Here is a 15,420-nt window from a genome sequence, read left to right as displayed (position 1 = left end):
TTGTTACATTAAGGTGGGGCAAATTGGTTGATTCATTGTACTGCCTGCTGCACTAGCATAAATCAAATCTTTGTCCTCATAAGTAAGTCATTGTGTTGTGTTCCTTTGTTTTCTAAGAAGACAGTGACATCAGGGAATTGATAATATGACTTGCCCTTGACTTTTGTTTTGAGTGAGGGAGGGCTGTGCAGAGTCACCAACCTCACTTTCTCCTCCTGAGCCATCTGGGTCTAGTGACCAGATATTCATCAGGATGACTGGAGATGACCCAGGATACAATGGGAGACCTTGGCCTTTTTAACCTTTTGAGGTACTCACTTAGAGGGAGGTAATGCCCATTGAGTGCATAGGCCTCTTTAAGAAGTAGTCAGGAGGTGGCCCTTTTAATGAACAAAAAAAAAAAAATAAGTAAATTAACCTGGCCATTGATAATCACTCTAAGCCAGTCATTAAGTGGAGCTTGGGAAGAAAGGAAGGAAGGAAGGGGAGGGGAGAAGAGAAGGGTATGGGAAGAGGAAGGGAAGGACATCTAGCCAGTTGAACCCCAAAGTAAGGGAAGGGGGAGACTGAAGTCATTAATATCTAGCTGAAGGCAAGGGAAAGGTATATTGTTTTCCTTAATGGCCCTTAGAGTAATTTAGCTCAGCCAGTAACAGGAAGCTGAGAGAAGCTTACCTGGGATCATAGTTTCTGAACTGGAGAACAAATTAATCTGATTGGAATAGTCATGGAATAAGGGCTTGGAGGGACCAGTTCTTTCTTTGTCTTTACTTGTGTAAGCTCTTAGAAAAAAGGTATGTACTATAAATTTCACTTTCTCACTACTCGCTTGTTAGTACCTTACATTCTGATTTCTGACCCTGACACTTATTGAAACAATATTCTCTAGGGTTAAATTAATTTTTACTTGCAGAATCAAGTGGCTTTTTCTGTCATTTATTTCCTTGATCTGTTTGCGATTTTTGATATTACTGAGCAACCCTTCATCATTGACATTTCCCTTAACTTCCTGGTTCTTTCTTATATTTTTGATGGCTGTTTCTCTATCTCTTTTCCTACATCTTTTATTAATCTTCCAAACTCCTGGTCTGGGTGTTCCTTAGAGTCCTGGCTTGAGTTCTTTTCTTTCTCCACATTATGTCTTGATCTTATCAGCTACATTTGGATGAAATATTTCTATGTAGATGACTGTCAGATCTGGCCTTCTCTCTGTTCCTCATAGAAAACATTCTATCACCCCTTTTGTTGCCTTGTATCAGCTATTGTCCCAAATTCCTGGAATGTGGTGCACTCAGCTTACCCTTCCCATTTCCTGTCTTTCTTTAAGATGCAGCTCATGTACCATCTTCTACATGAAGCCTTTTCTGATTTCTCCATTTGCTGCTACCCTCCTTCACAAATCACCTTGTATTTAATTTCTGTCTATATATGACTTTATTAATTTCATATTTATTCTGTATTTTTCATTTTTTTTTTCATTTATTTCTTTTTAACATATTTTTTCAAAAACACATCACAAAAACATATTGGAACTTAAATACAAGTTAAAAAGAAAAAAAATCTGTCATGTGCGTAGCAGAACATAAGAGGATTCAAATTATGTAACAAGAAATTTTCATTTCAAGAAAGCCCGTGTATGTTGAATAATAGTTGTTGTGTTGAAAATTGTTCATCTTTTCTTTGCCTCCTTGTGAGTTCTTTTGTTTTCTGCTGTGCACTTTTTTACTTTATTCTTTTTTAAATTTATTTTTAGATTACATTTGTTTCCACAAAATTTTGAGTTCCAATTTTTCTCACCATCCCTCCCCTCCCACCACCCCATAACACCTTGCACTCTGATTACGCCTTCCCTCAATGTGCCCTCCCTTCTATCACACCCCATCTGTCCCTTATCCCCATATTCTGTACCCCATTACCTGTATTTCTTATCTCTTATATGTATTGCATATTGTTATATGCAATAACAATTCTCAACATTCGTTTCTAATACTTTGAATTCCAACTTCTCTCCCTTCCTCCCTCCTCACCCATCCCCACTGAGAAGGCAAGCAATTCAATACAGACTTCAATAATAGTCATGTTGTGTAAGACTAACTATATTCCCCTCCATCCTACCCTGTCCCCCTTTTATTCTGTTCTCTCATTTGACCTTGTACCTTCCCAAAAGTGTTTACTTCCTAGTTACTCCCTTCTCCCATTTGCCCTCCCTTCTATCATCCCCCTCACTCCACTTGTCCCCTTCTCCCCTACTTTCCTGTAGCGTAAGATAGATTTTTATATCAAATTTAGTGAGCATGTTATTCCCTCCTTAAGCCATATGTGAAGAGAGAGTAAGCTTCACTTTTCCCCTCTCACTTCCTCCCTTTTCCCCTCCATTGAGAAAGATTTTTCTTATCTCTTTTATGAGTGATAATTTGCCCTATTCCATTTCTCCCTTTTTGCTCCCAATATTTTCCTCTCACCCCTTAATTTTGTTTTATTTTTTTATGGATACCATCTCTTCTAATTCAACTCAACCTGTACTGTCTGTCTGTATATGTGTGTGTGTGTCTGTGTGTGTGTGTGTATAATCCCTCCACTTACCCAAATACTGAGAACAGTCTCAAGAGTTGCAAATATTATCTTTCCATGTAGGAATGTAAACAGTTCAGCTTTAGGAAGTCCTTTATGATTTCTCTTTCCTGTTTACCTTTTCATGCTTCTCTTGATTTTTGTATTTGAAAGTCAAATTTTCTATTCAGCCCTGGTCTTTTCATCAAGAATGCTTGAAAATCCTCTATATCATTGAATTACCATTTTTTCCCTTAAAGTATTATGCTCAGTTTTGCTGGGTAGGTGATTCTTGGTTTCACTCCCAATTCCTTTGACTTCTGGAATATCCTATGCCAAGTCCTTTGATCCCTTAATGTAGAAGCTGTCAGATCCTGTGTTATCCTGATCGTATTTCTACAGTACTTGAATTATTTCTTCCTAGCTGCTTGCAGTGTTTTCTTCTTGACCTAGAAACTCTGAAATTTGGCTACAATATTCCCAGGAGTTTCTCTCTTTGGGTCTCTTTCAGGAAGTGATCAGTGGATTCTTTCAATATTTATTTTGCCCTCTGGTTCTAGAATATCAGGGCAGTTTTCCTTGATAATTTCATGAAGGATGATATCTAGGCTCTTTTTTTGATCATGGCTTTCAGGTAGTCCCGTAATTTTTAAATTGTCTCTCCTGGATCTATTTTCCAGGTCAGCTGTTTTTCCAGTAAGATGTTTCACATTATCTTCTATTTTTTCATTCTTTTGGTTTTGTTTTGTAATTTCTTAGTTTCTCATAAAGTCATTAGCTTCCCTCAGCTCCACTCTCATTTTTAAAGAACTATTTTCTTCAGTGAGCTTTTGAACCTCTTTTTCCATTTGGCTAATTCTCCTTTTTAAAGCCTTCTTCTTCTCATTAGCTTTTTGGACCTCTTTTGCCAATTGAGTTAGCGTCTTTTTAAAGGTGTTATTTTCTTCAGCATTTTTTTGGGTCTCCTTTAGCAAGCTGTTGACTTGCTTTTCAAGCTCTTCCATGGCCTGAGCCCATTGCGTATTCATTTTGGAGGTACTGGATGCAGAAGCCTTGACTTCCTCTGACAGTATGTACTGTTCTTCCTCATCTGAAAGAATGTTCACAAAGTAACTTTTTATGGTCTTATTTTTTTTTTTTCTCTTTCTTGGGCATTTCCCCAGCTAGTTACTTGACTTCTTAATCCTTTGTCAAGAGGAGGGTCCTAGTGCTTCTCCCCACCCCAGGACGATGCTCAAGGGTGAGATTCAGATTAGCTGCTCAATTCCCCCAGGGACTTTAGGTGGAGTGCTTCATAACCTTCCGCTGCTGCCTGGGGCCAGTGCTGGGGGGATCCTGCTCCTCTCTCCCCCAGTTGGGAAAGCCCTCTTACTGGCCTTTGAAGCTTTCTTTGTTCCCTGCTGGGAATTCTGCCCTGGAGGCCTGTTCTGGTCTTGTTCCTCCCAGTGCTGTGAGGCCAGGACTGAGCTCTGCTCAGCTCAAAGTCCCTTGGGATAGACCTTTCCTGTTGGCCTTTCAGGTTACCTTTGGCTGGAAATCTTTCATTGTTGTTTGCTGGCTTCTGCTGCTCTAGAATTTATTGAGAGTCAATTTTTTACTGGTATTTTATGGGCTGTGGGGGAAGAACTAGTGTATGTATGTCTTTCTACTCCACCATCTGGCTCCACCCCCCTTTACTTTGTTGTTTTTTTCCTTCCTCCTCCACTCTCAGAAGGCTGCAGTTAAGTTTATATATGTTTCTTTGTAGCTATACATATATACATCCATATATAGATATATACTTTATTCTGTTTGTATTTTTAAATGTACTCATTATCTTCCCCTGTCAGCATATAAGCTCCTTGCAAGTAGGTGTTGTTTCCTCCTATATACTTGTGTTACAGTGCCTAGCTCAGTACTTGACACATAATAATAGCTACCATTTATGTAGCTTATTAAAGTTTGCAAAGTACTTTACAAGCAGTATTTTATCTTTACAACTGGGATATGTAAGTGGTATTAATTTCCCTGTTTTAATGAGGAATCTGAGGAAGGCAGGTTAACTTTTCAAAGTCACATAGCTAGCGTCTTAGCTGTATTTGAACTCAGGTCTTCTTAACTTAGCCCACTGTTTACATTGCCCCCTAGCTCCCTCCCTAGTAGTCACTTACTAGTGCTTGTTTAATTGATGCTATTCATCTAGACCTAATTTTTCTCTTGAATTCTATTCCTACATTGTCACCTGCCTTCTGGTGACATCTCCCTGCCATCTCCCAGGATGTCTTCTGGGCCTTTCAAACTCGTTATGTTCAAAATAATTCAGTATCTCTTTCAAAATTCCCTATTTCTGTTGAGGGCATCACCATCTACCCAGTTACTCAAATCTTCAGCTCTTCTCTTTTCCTTCCTTCTCCCCCATGTTCATTCAATTGCTCTACACATTTCCTGACTCTGTCTCATTCTATTCATTCCTACAGTCATCACCCTAGTAGAAACTCTCTTCAGCTCTCATCTGGATTACTGTAATAGCCTCCTAATTGTTTCCTTGACTATAGTTTCTCCTTGGTCAAATACATGCCTACATATCTGTCAGAATAATCTTTCTAAGGCATAGATGAGCATGCCACTCCCCTTCTCAGTGAAACTCCCTATTCCCTTTAAGATAAAATACAAACTTTTTTATTTGGCATTTGAAACTCTTCACAACCTGGCTCTACCCTACGTTTCCAGTCTTATTATATATCATTCACCTTCATATGTTCCTTAGTCCCCTCAAAGTGGTCTTTTTTCTGTTCCTCACACACTGCATTCTAGCTCCCTCTTCTATACTTTTGTATAGGCTCTTCCCCATGTCTGGAATGTCTCACTTCTGACTCTTAGAATCCCTGACTTCCTTCAACACTGATCCCAGATACCACTTCCTGCAGTAGGCCTTTCCTGCTTCTCCTAGTCACTTATATCTCCTTCCCAAAATTACCTTTTATTTGCTTTGTATATAGTTTTATTTTTAATGACATTTGCACATGTTATTTCTCGTGTAGTATAGGCAGGGATTGTTCAGTTGTTGTTTTGTCTTTGTAATTTGAGTGCCTTACATGTGGTAGATGATTAATGAGGACATGGTTGATTGTTAGTAAACCTTCAGTTGCTTTGTATTGTTTACGGGGTAAAAAAACTGTCTACTTTGGCATGGCATTTAGGACCCTATTCTGATTCTGCTCTTATTTCATATTATTTCCCTTGATGAATTCAGTATACTAGTTTACTGGATAACTAGTTCTTCCCTGAATTGCTACTCCATCTTCCATCTCTTTGCATTTGAATGACCTGTTCTTCATGTCCAGTATGCTTCTCTTCTCTATATATCAGAAGTCTTATCTTTTTTTAAAGGGCATCTTTGGTGCCCTTTCTGTGAGACCTTTCCTGTTTTCTGAAGTTTTTCCTGTTTTCACTTTCTTCCATTTTCCTTTTTTTTATATTTAGTTGTATACATAGTATGTTCTCTCAGTAGAGTATAAATTCTGTGATGTCATGTACTCTTTTCTGTCTTGGTATCCCTAGTGACTATTGCAGTGCTTTGTATATAGCAAGTAGGTGATTAATAAGTGGTGAATGAAATTGTGGACTCACCAAATTGTCAGATATTTACACATATACACACATACACATTTGTACAATTTACATATACACATGATATACATACATACAAATATATGTTTATATACATATATGCTTATATTATCCATATGACTAAAAATAGATTAGATCTGTCCAAGTAGAGAACTTGATTTTGGATTTAAAAAACTCTGAATTAAGAAAAAAATTAGTGATCCAGAGAGCAGTCATTTTTCAATTAATAAGTACTCCCTCTATATTATAACTCAGTATAATTCACTGTTAACTTGGCTTTTTTAGTGTGTGTTGATGTATTTTTCAGATCACTTTTTAAAAAGTTCAATAATGTTTAAGTTGAAAGGTTTTCTTAAATGCTAGTTACTATTATTTTTGTGAAAAATGAGTCAAACAAGCCCCCAGTTGTGAGAAATGTGCTTACCTTAAACAAAAAACAATACTTGTTATGAAATCAGGAAAGCTTTTATTAATTTTTACCATCACCCAAAGCTAGGAAGAGTTTTAGTCCTGTGGAAACAGAATTCCTTTTTTTGGTTCCCACATTATTGTTAGTCTTTCCAAGTTTCTTCTGAAGTCATCCTTTTCATAATTTTTCATAGTACAGTGGTGGAAGTGAGTCCATCCAACAAACCCCCAACAGTGAGAAACATGTTCACCTTAAATAAAAAACAGTACCTGTTGTGAAATCAGGAAAGCTTTTATTAATCTTTATGTCCGTTCCCCTCAATGAACAGGTAGCCTCCTCAGTAAGTTTACAGGAAGACTACAACATGTGCAGGAAGATGGGGCCTCTTATACTGTTTTCTGAACTTTGGATCTCCTGTGATACTGTCCCCTGGCCATATGACTCCATGTTCTCCTCTCTGATAGGCCGTTCCTCACACAGCTCCTTAGGCCTGCATCTTAGTTTTTGACCTCTAACCTGTCCTTGCTAGGTCACAACTCTTATCACCTAGGAATGTGGACAACAGAACTTTCTTACTTCCCACATACAGTAATTGTCATTTGCAATAATTTGTTCAGCTGTTTCCCAGTTGGTGATTCCTTTGTTTCTACTTCTTTGCTACTACAAAATAGCGGTTATAAGTATTTTTGTACATATGGGTCCTTCCTTTCTTTGCTGTTTTTTGGGTCTTAAGAACTCATCAGCCATTTGCATTGTGACTTTTGGCATTACCACTCAAATGAAACGCTCTGCTTGAAGTTACAATGATTTCTTAATTGACATATTTAATGGTCTTTTCTCAGTCTGTATTCTTCTTGAGTTCTCTGCTGTTTTTGGCACCTCTTTACCATGCATTCTCCCTGGATGCTTTCTCCTGCCTTGGTTTTCATGATGTTGCTCTCTTTGGGAAAGGAGGAGAGAAATAAGCATTTATATGTGGGACTATGTGCTAAGCACTGTGCTGTAGGTCCTTTATAAACATCTCATTTGATCCTCACAGAAACCTTGCTAAGTAGTGTAAGGTATGATTGAATTTTGTTTCCACAAAAATTATATAAAATAATTACTTATACTGATGGCTAATGTGAGAGATAAAACTGCTAGTATAAGGCAGTGAGTGGGGAATGCTTCCCCTGGAAATCAACATACTTTTCTTTATTCTGAAAAGGCCTCTTCCTGCATACCAAAAACAGCTGCCTGGCCAGCTCTCATCCACAAAGGGTAAGGATGAGAGCCATAAAAGCCACCTTCTTTATTGATATCTTGGGTTGAAATCTTCAAATTTACCTTTTTTTTTTTTTTAGTTCTCTTAGCAATTGAAAACTCCTTTATCATGCTCTCTGATATAGACAAAAGGGAGGGGGACTGAGAGTATTCCTTTAAAGAATAAAGTAAATGAATCCAAGGGTGGGGTTTTATGAACCCTGGAATGCTGACCAGTGGGGTTTAAGGGGTGAAATTCAAATCTAGATGAATTATAAAGACTTATGTAACTAGCATTATGTGGATTTGACCTGATCTCTGCTTGGAGACCAAGTTACCCAAATACTTAAATTAAACTCCTTTTTTTCTAAATTCAGTCATGGCCAGATAGAATTCTTGGTTATTTCTAATAGTAGGTACTGTTATTATCCTCATTTTACAGTTGAAGAAACTGAAGCAAGCAGGTAAAGTGACTTGCTCAGGATAAGCATCTGAAGCTAGATTTGAACCCAGATCTTCTTGACTTGTGTAACACTCCATCCATTGCACTGTCTCTCTCTTCCTCCTTCAGCTTGCCTAAAAACATTCATCACTTAACTTTGTTGGCTCATCATCCATGATCAGGTCCCCTCACTGGTTTTTCCCAAGATTTTTTCCTTGAGCCCTCTTATCTCTTCACATTCTTTCTCTTGAAGAGATCATCAGTTTCCATAGGTTTAATTCTTATTTCTATGCAGATGACTTACAGATCTTTGCTTCTAGCTCCAGTCTGTCCTAGAGCTTTTGTCCCTTATTAGCATCTACCTATAGGACATTTCAGACTGAATGCTCTGGAGACATCCCAAACTTAACATATCTGAAATATAGCTCATTATCTTTCCTTCCAAACCCACCACTCTTATACATTTTCCTATTTTTGTCAAAGATAGAACCATTCAACTATTAGCCTCAACTCCCTCACTTTCCCTCATTTCATGTAGCCATTCCACCACTTAACCAAAACTTGACATTCTTTCCTTCACAATATCTCTTGCATCTGGTCCCTTTACCTTACTCACATAGACAGCCCAATTTAATTGAGGCTCTCATAATCTCTTCCCTAGATTATTTGTACTAGTGTTCTGATTTGCTTCCTGAGTCAAATCTCTCTCTCCTAAGGATCATCCTCCACAGGATTGCCAAAGTGATTTACATTTACTACAAATCTATGTCACTCCCCCTACTTAGTAAACTTAAGAGACTTCTTATTGCCTCTTAGATAAAATATAAACTCTTTTGTTTAATTTTTAAAGTTCTTCACACTTTGTACCCAGCAACCTGTCTTTCTAAGCTCATTGTGTATTATTTTCTCTGCCATACTTTGTGGAGTCTAGCCAAATTGGGTTTTCCTTTGGTCCTCACAAATGGCAGTCCTATTTCCTGTCTCTGGGCTTTTGTACTGGCCATCCCCCATGCCTGGAATGTACTCAACTCTTTACCTTAAAGAATCCATCTCTTCTTTCAAGGTGCTGCACACAAAATACTACCTTCTGCATAAAAACTTTCCTGTATATAGTATGCTCTTTTCCATTTTCTCTTTATATCTATATATTATTTATTGATTTTCTCTTCTAGTAGAATGTAAGCTCTTTGTGAATAGAGGTGGTTTCATTCTTTGTGTTTCTATTCTAAGCATCTAATACAACTCCCAGCACATAATTAATACTTGTTCACTGATCATTGTTATGGCTAGGTGGTATGATGGATAGAATGCTGGGTCTGAAGTCAGGAAGACCTATCTTCCTGAGTTGAAATCTGGCCTCAGACATTTATTAATAACTCTGTGACCCCGAGCAAGTCACGTCACCCTGTTTGTCTCAGTTCCTCATCTGTAAAATGGGCTGGAGGAGGAAATGGCAAACTACTCCAGTATCTTCATCAAGAAAACTTCAAACGAGGTCATGAAGAGTCAGACACGATTAAAAATGACTGAAAAACAACATTGATTGTTGTTAGTATCATTCACGTTGCTTTTTTTATGTAAGATTTATCTCTGTCTATCCCTTATATAAAAACATTGTCAGCAAATCTTATTGAAAAAGGTGTTTATATATCTAGGACATAGAATGATAAATGTCTAGGTATAGTGTTTGCTCAAATCTCCATGAAATGGTAAATGAACCATTAGGAAGACTCTGGAGCACTGAGTACTTCCTCTGTGGAAAATTTAAGGAAAATATTGACGTAAATTATACAGAATAAAAAAGCTTGGATAGAGTTTGATCTGTGTTGGTGTATGAAAAGAGATGTAAAGGTCACATACACCACTCTGTATGTGTGAAAAGCATGAACACTGGGAACATCATTGATGTCCTGAAGTAGTAAGGTATGCAGCTTTTTAGTGATACATCATATGTGTAGTGTGAGAGGAAGCTGTATTTTACAGGAACACAATTAAACTTGATTATATTTAGAAAGTGTGCTTACCAAGAGAAATTGTGCTTTAAAAAAGGGAAGCTAAGACAAGGTTCTAAGAATTTTGAAGAGTTGCTCAAAATGTCGATAAAACGTGAGAGTAATTTTTGATATTGGGTGATTCTTTATGAAACAGGGACTATAGTCTTAGTGTTAGGAGAGTTAAGTGTCTGTTTCATGAAAGCATACCCTTGCTTATCAGGATTAGAATACTCTTACTTTGACATGTTCTAAGAGGAAATGGCTTATAAATCTGTCAGAGATGTAGCTTTCACTGACCTTGTTACATGGATTCCTCACTGCCAAGTCAGTAGGTCCTAAGTAGTGGACACAACTGAACAACACCACCACCAAATACCCAGTGGATACCTTCTATTCTCAGTTAATTAAAGTTTGTTGATAAAATACCACATGTATTGTCTGAAGCTTAGTGTTACTGCAAGAAGTCTTTAATTTTGCTTTTCTGAGTTAGTAACATGCCTAATTTATAATCTAAAACATTTGTATTTTTGTAGGAAAATTTGGCATACAATTTCCTATTAGAAATGATTAGGTGCAGTGGATAGCATACTAGACCTGGAGTCAGGATGACCTGAGTTCCAATTTGGTCTCTGACATTTAGTAGTTTTGTGACTCTGTCACTTAATTAGTTTGCCTGCCTTAGTTTCCTCATTTGTGAAATGGGGATAATAATAGCACCTGCTTTCCAAGGTTGTAAAGATATAATAACTTTGAAGTACTTTGCAAACCTTAAAGTGCCATGTAAATGCTAGCTATTATTAAGAAAGATAAGTTTGGAGTTTCAAGAAGAAGAGAAAAGCTGTGTTTTATGTTGATCTATAGAAATAACAAAATCTGTATTAGCAGTTAACAATGATTAATATGATTAATATTACATTGTAGACATTTATAAAGCTTGATTCTCTCTGAGCTTCTGGACGGTTCTTTAGTCCTTTATTTGTTATTCAAAAGACTTTAAAAAAACTAGTCAGTAATTTCATATCGACTGTACATGAAAAAATGTTTTAAAATTTGCCCAGCTTTGAGTTGTTCATTATTTAATTCTTCATTTATTAAAATTAAATTTTTGTCCTTAGCATTTTTCTTCCCCTCTAAAGACAGCCAGAGAAAATGGGTTTATAGAAGATGGAATTCAAAGACTTCATTAGATTATTAAAGGTGCCCATTATACAAAAAAAAGTTTTAGAACTTAATGATCCCATAAATCTCTTGTGGCTTGAAAATTTTGTAATTTTCAGTGAGCTGAGACTTGAGGGTAACTACTTAATAGGTAATTTCAAGTAAACTAACTTTCACACAAGTAAGGAAAAGTGAAAAGTGAGTGACAAAACAGCTAGAAGCTGTTGCTGTGATAACAAGAATGAAATGTCTCCTGTCTTTTTCTGTTGTTAAGCCTAAACTATAGGGCACAGGACTCATTTGAAAAAGCCCTGATGCTGGGGAAAATTGAAGGCAGAAGGGGAAGGCAGAGGACGAGATGAAAATAATGAACATGAACTTGGACAGACTTCGAGAAATAGTGGAGGAAAGAGTCATAGTCATGACTCCATGGACTCAAGAATCTGCCACTGCTGAAAGGCCCAACAACAACAATAGCAACAGATCAGCTAGGTGGCACAGGGGATACCGTGCTAGGCCTGGAATCAGGAAAACTTCCTGAGTTTAGATGTAGCCTCAGACACTTACTAGCTGTGAGTCCCTATGCAAGCCACTTAACCTTGTTTGCCTCATCTGTCAAGTGAGCTGGAGAAGGCAACGACAAACTACTCCATTACCTTTGCCAAGAAAACCCCAATGGGGACAGGAGGAGTCAGACAAGACTGAAAATGACTCAGTATAAAGCCTAAGCTAGCTCTGGGATAGTTGTTTTTTTTCCTCATAAAATATATTTTTTCCAATTACATGTGAAAACAGTTTTTAACACTTGTTTTAAAGAATTTTGAGTTCCAAATTCTCTTCCTCCCTCCTTCATCATACCCATCACTGAGAACGCACACAGTTTAAAAGGTTATACAAATGCAGTTATGCAAAACATATATCCATATTAGAGTGACTGGGATATTTGACTCAATATATAGTTGATCTAAAACTTATTAAAAAGGAAAGGTGACAAGAAAAATCTTATTCTGAAAAAATCCTGTTTGTGAAGTTGTTTATGTATCAAATAGAATGGATGCTGTCAAGCAGTAGTGTGCAAAAATAGCTGTTTTCAGAATAATAGAAGTTGTATTGTAAAATTACAGTGTATAATTCTTGTACTGGATATAAAAGTATCACAAAAATGTAGTAGCAAAGTCATCATTTTACTTTTGTGAGAAGATCCTGGGCTTGTGACTACTTGAAACTTTTTATCCTGAGGGTTTCGTATATAGATAAGTTTTTCTTTATTAAATATCTGATTCATGTAATGTGATGTGAAGGGACTTCCTCAAATACAGCTCTTGCTAGTTTAATATTTTATAGCCTAAGATAGACTACATTAAAAACATAGGAAATAGAATTTTAATGAAAATGTTAAATATATAAATAAGTAGTCAGATATGAAACAACTTTGAGCCCCTGAGGCACATATTTAATTATAATTATGTGACTAGCCAGATCTTAGGGAGTTAATGGAGTCAAGGAGAAGATGGATATCCTAAATCTTGATAGGAAAGGACATATTTTATTTATTCAGGTTTTTCATTTAATGTAGTTGCCATCTACTGAGGAAAACCCCTTTCTTTTATTACCATTCCTCAAGCTCTTATCTCCATCCAGACCTGTCCCTTCCAACTCTTAAGCATCTGCCCTCTTCTTCTGTTGTGCCCATTGGAATCTTTGATATAGACTTTTGTCACACTTTCCTGCTTGTATCCATTGACAAGCAGCCTTTCTCTTTCTTCACCTGTAGCCATCCTCCCCAGTACTGGTTGTTAACTTTTTTCATGCCACCTATACTGCTGGGTGGAGTTGCCATCTTCTTTTCTTCACTGCCATTGCCAGCCTTTGTAATCTCTCTTCCTTCAGACATCAGTCCTTTGTATTATTTATACTCTTGGGTTAAATAATTTTTTCTGTAATCCCCTGGACTCCAGGTCATTTTCCTTCCATTTTTTGATAATTCAGAACCAGGCTCACAGTCTTTCTACTGCAACCTCTCTCTTCATACCTGGGGAGTTCAGCATATACATTTATGCCCCCTCATCAGCATGTTCATCAGCTAGAACCTGTATTTTCATAGTATTTCATTTGTTCACAATAATGGTCAATACCTTTGAATCCACCATTACCTCAAAACTCTGTTTTTCACCTTCATGATCTATAATATACTTCCATATTTTCCCTTTGCTTTATGTCTTCTGGACATGTTCTTCATCCTCAAGTTGAGGATGCCTACCTGTTATCCCATTTTGTCATCTGTGCTTTGGCCTACTTTTTCAACTTCTGTTGTTTTAATCTTGCAGTTAACTCAGATATACACTGACCTCTACCCTTGAATGTTTTGTTCAGATAATATCTGTTGTAACCCTGCTAAACTGTATCCTTGAATATCCTGTCCTTAAAGGACCTGCCTATCTTTAGATACCAGGTGACCGCCACCAACCTCCATCTGTATTCTTATTTCTGTGCTGCTGAACACAACTGAATTCACAATAAATTCTTATCTGATTTCAACTGGACCCTCATATAGCATGACACTCCTTTCAATCTTTTCTGATTGACCTTGACTGTTTAAAGTTTTTTGTTTTTCTAAGGCACCCATCCCTACCCTCTTACCAACCCCTTTCTCTTAGGAGATGCCTGTATCTCCTTTAAAGAGAAAACCAACGTCATCTGTCATGTCCCTTGTCTGTTCATTCAGAATCCTAGACTTCTCTGTCTTACCTAGGCAGTTAGTGGATAGAATGTTGGGCCTGGAGTCAGGAAGACCTGAGTTCAAATATGACTGACCTCAGATACTTATTAGCTATGTCCCTGGGCTAGTCATTTAACTTGGTTTGCTTCAGTTTTCTCAGTTGGGAAATAGGGACAATAATAGAGGTGCCAGGTTCATAGTAGGGACTTAATAAAAATGCTTATTCTCTTCTCTTCTCCTTTTCCTTTGCTTTACTTAGTGAAAAAGTGATTATCTCCTTGCCAAAGGAAACTTTTAGTTTTTCTCTTTGTTCTCTCCTCAGGAAGACGGCCACTTCAGTCATTGTATCTTTGTGTCATTTCAAATTTTTCCTTATCTTGGTTCCTTTCTTGATGCCTAACAGCATGTCCCCTAGCCTAAGGATATACTAAATATAGGTCTCCTCTTCCTTAAAACCCTTTACTTTAGCAATTCTCTGAGGCCGTTATCTCCCTCCTTTTTTCCCACCACCAAACTTCTAGAAGTAGTTACTTTCTGGGTGAAGGAGAATGAGGTGTTATTATTTATGATTTAAGATGACCCTGGTGTTGTGAACCTGGGTAGAAGGCTGGTGGTGTCCTCACAGAAACAGGGAAGTTTGAAAGAGAAGTGGATTTTGGGAGAATGATATAAGTTCAGTTTTAGATATGTTGAATTTGAAGTGCTCACGTGCTCACGGAACATTGAATTGCAGTTGTACAGAAGGCAGTGATTATGTGGACTAGAACTCCGGAGAGACGTAGATTGGATATAGAGATCTGAGTCATTTATGTAGATGTGATGATTAAATCTATGGTAATTGATGAGGTCATGAAGAGAAAGTGTGGAGAGAGAAGGCAGCACAAGACTGAAGCTTGGCGTACAGCCACAGTTAAGAGGCAAGTATATAGATGTTATATACAGGTGAGAGAACCAGGAGAGCAATATTAGGAAAAATCCAGAGAGAGTGTCCAGGAAGAGAGGGGTGTTAATAGTGTCAAATGCTATTGAGAAAATGCTATTTGGTTTTTAAGAAGTCATTGGTAACTTGCGCAAAAGCCATTTAAGATAAGTGATGAGATTTGAAGTAAGATTGAAGGGGTTTGAGAAATAAGTAAGAGAAGAGAAATTAGAGGCAATGATTTTAGGAGTTTGCCTGAGAAAGGGAAGAAAGATATATGATGCTATTATGAGGAAACGTTATTGTCAAATTAGGATATTTTAAGGATGAGAGAGACCTGGGCATTTTTGTAGACTGCAGGGAATGTGAGCCAGTGCA

The 15,420-nt window shown here is 37.3% G+C and overlaps 1 protein-coding gene across 5 annotated transcripts in view; it reads left to right on the top strand.

The window, feature by feature from the left end:
- Positions 1-15,420, top strand: part of MEMO1 (mediator of cell motility 1) — a 119,146-nt gene that overhangs the window by 20,598 nt on the left and 83,128 nt on the right. The gene's annotated exons all lie outside the window — the stretch shown is intronic.

The sequence above is a fragment of the Notamacropus eugenii genome, chromosome 1 (genome assembly GCF_028372415.1).
Source record: "Notamacropus eugenii isolate mMacEug1 chromosome 1, mMacEug1.pri_v2, whole genome shotgun sequence".
NCBI classification, from domain to species: Eukaryota; Metazoa; Chordata; class Mammalia; order Diprotodontia; family Macropodidae; genus Notamacropus; species Notamacropus eugenii.
The sequence above is the reverse complement of the archived record's forward strand: the minus strand, read 5'-3'. Positions and strand labels throughout refer to the sequence as shown.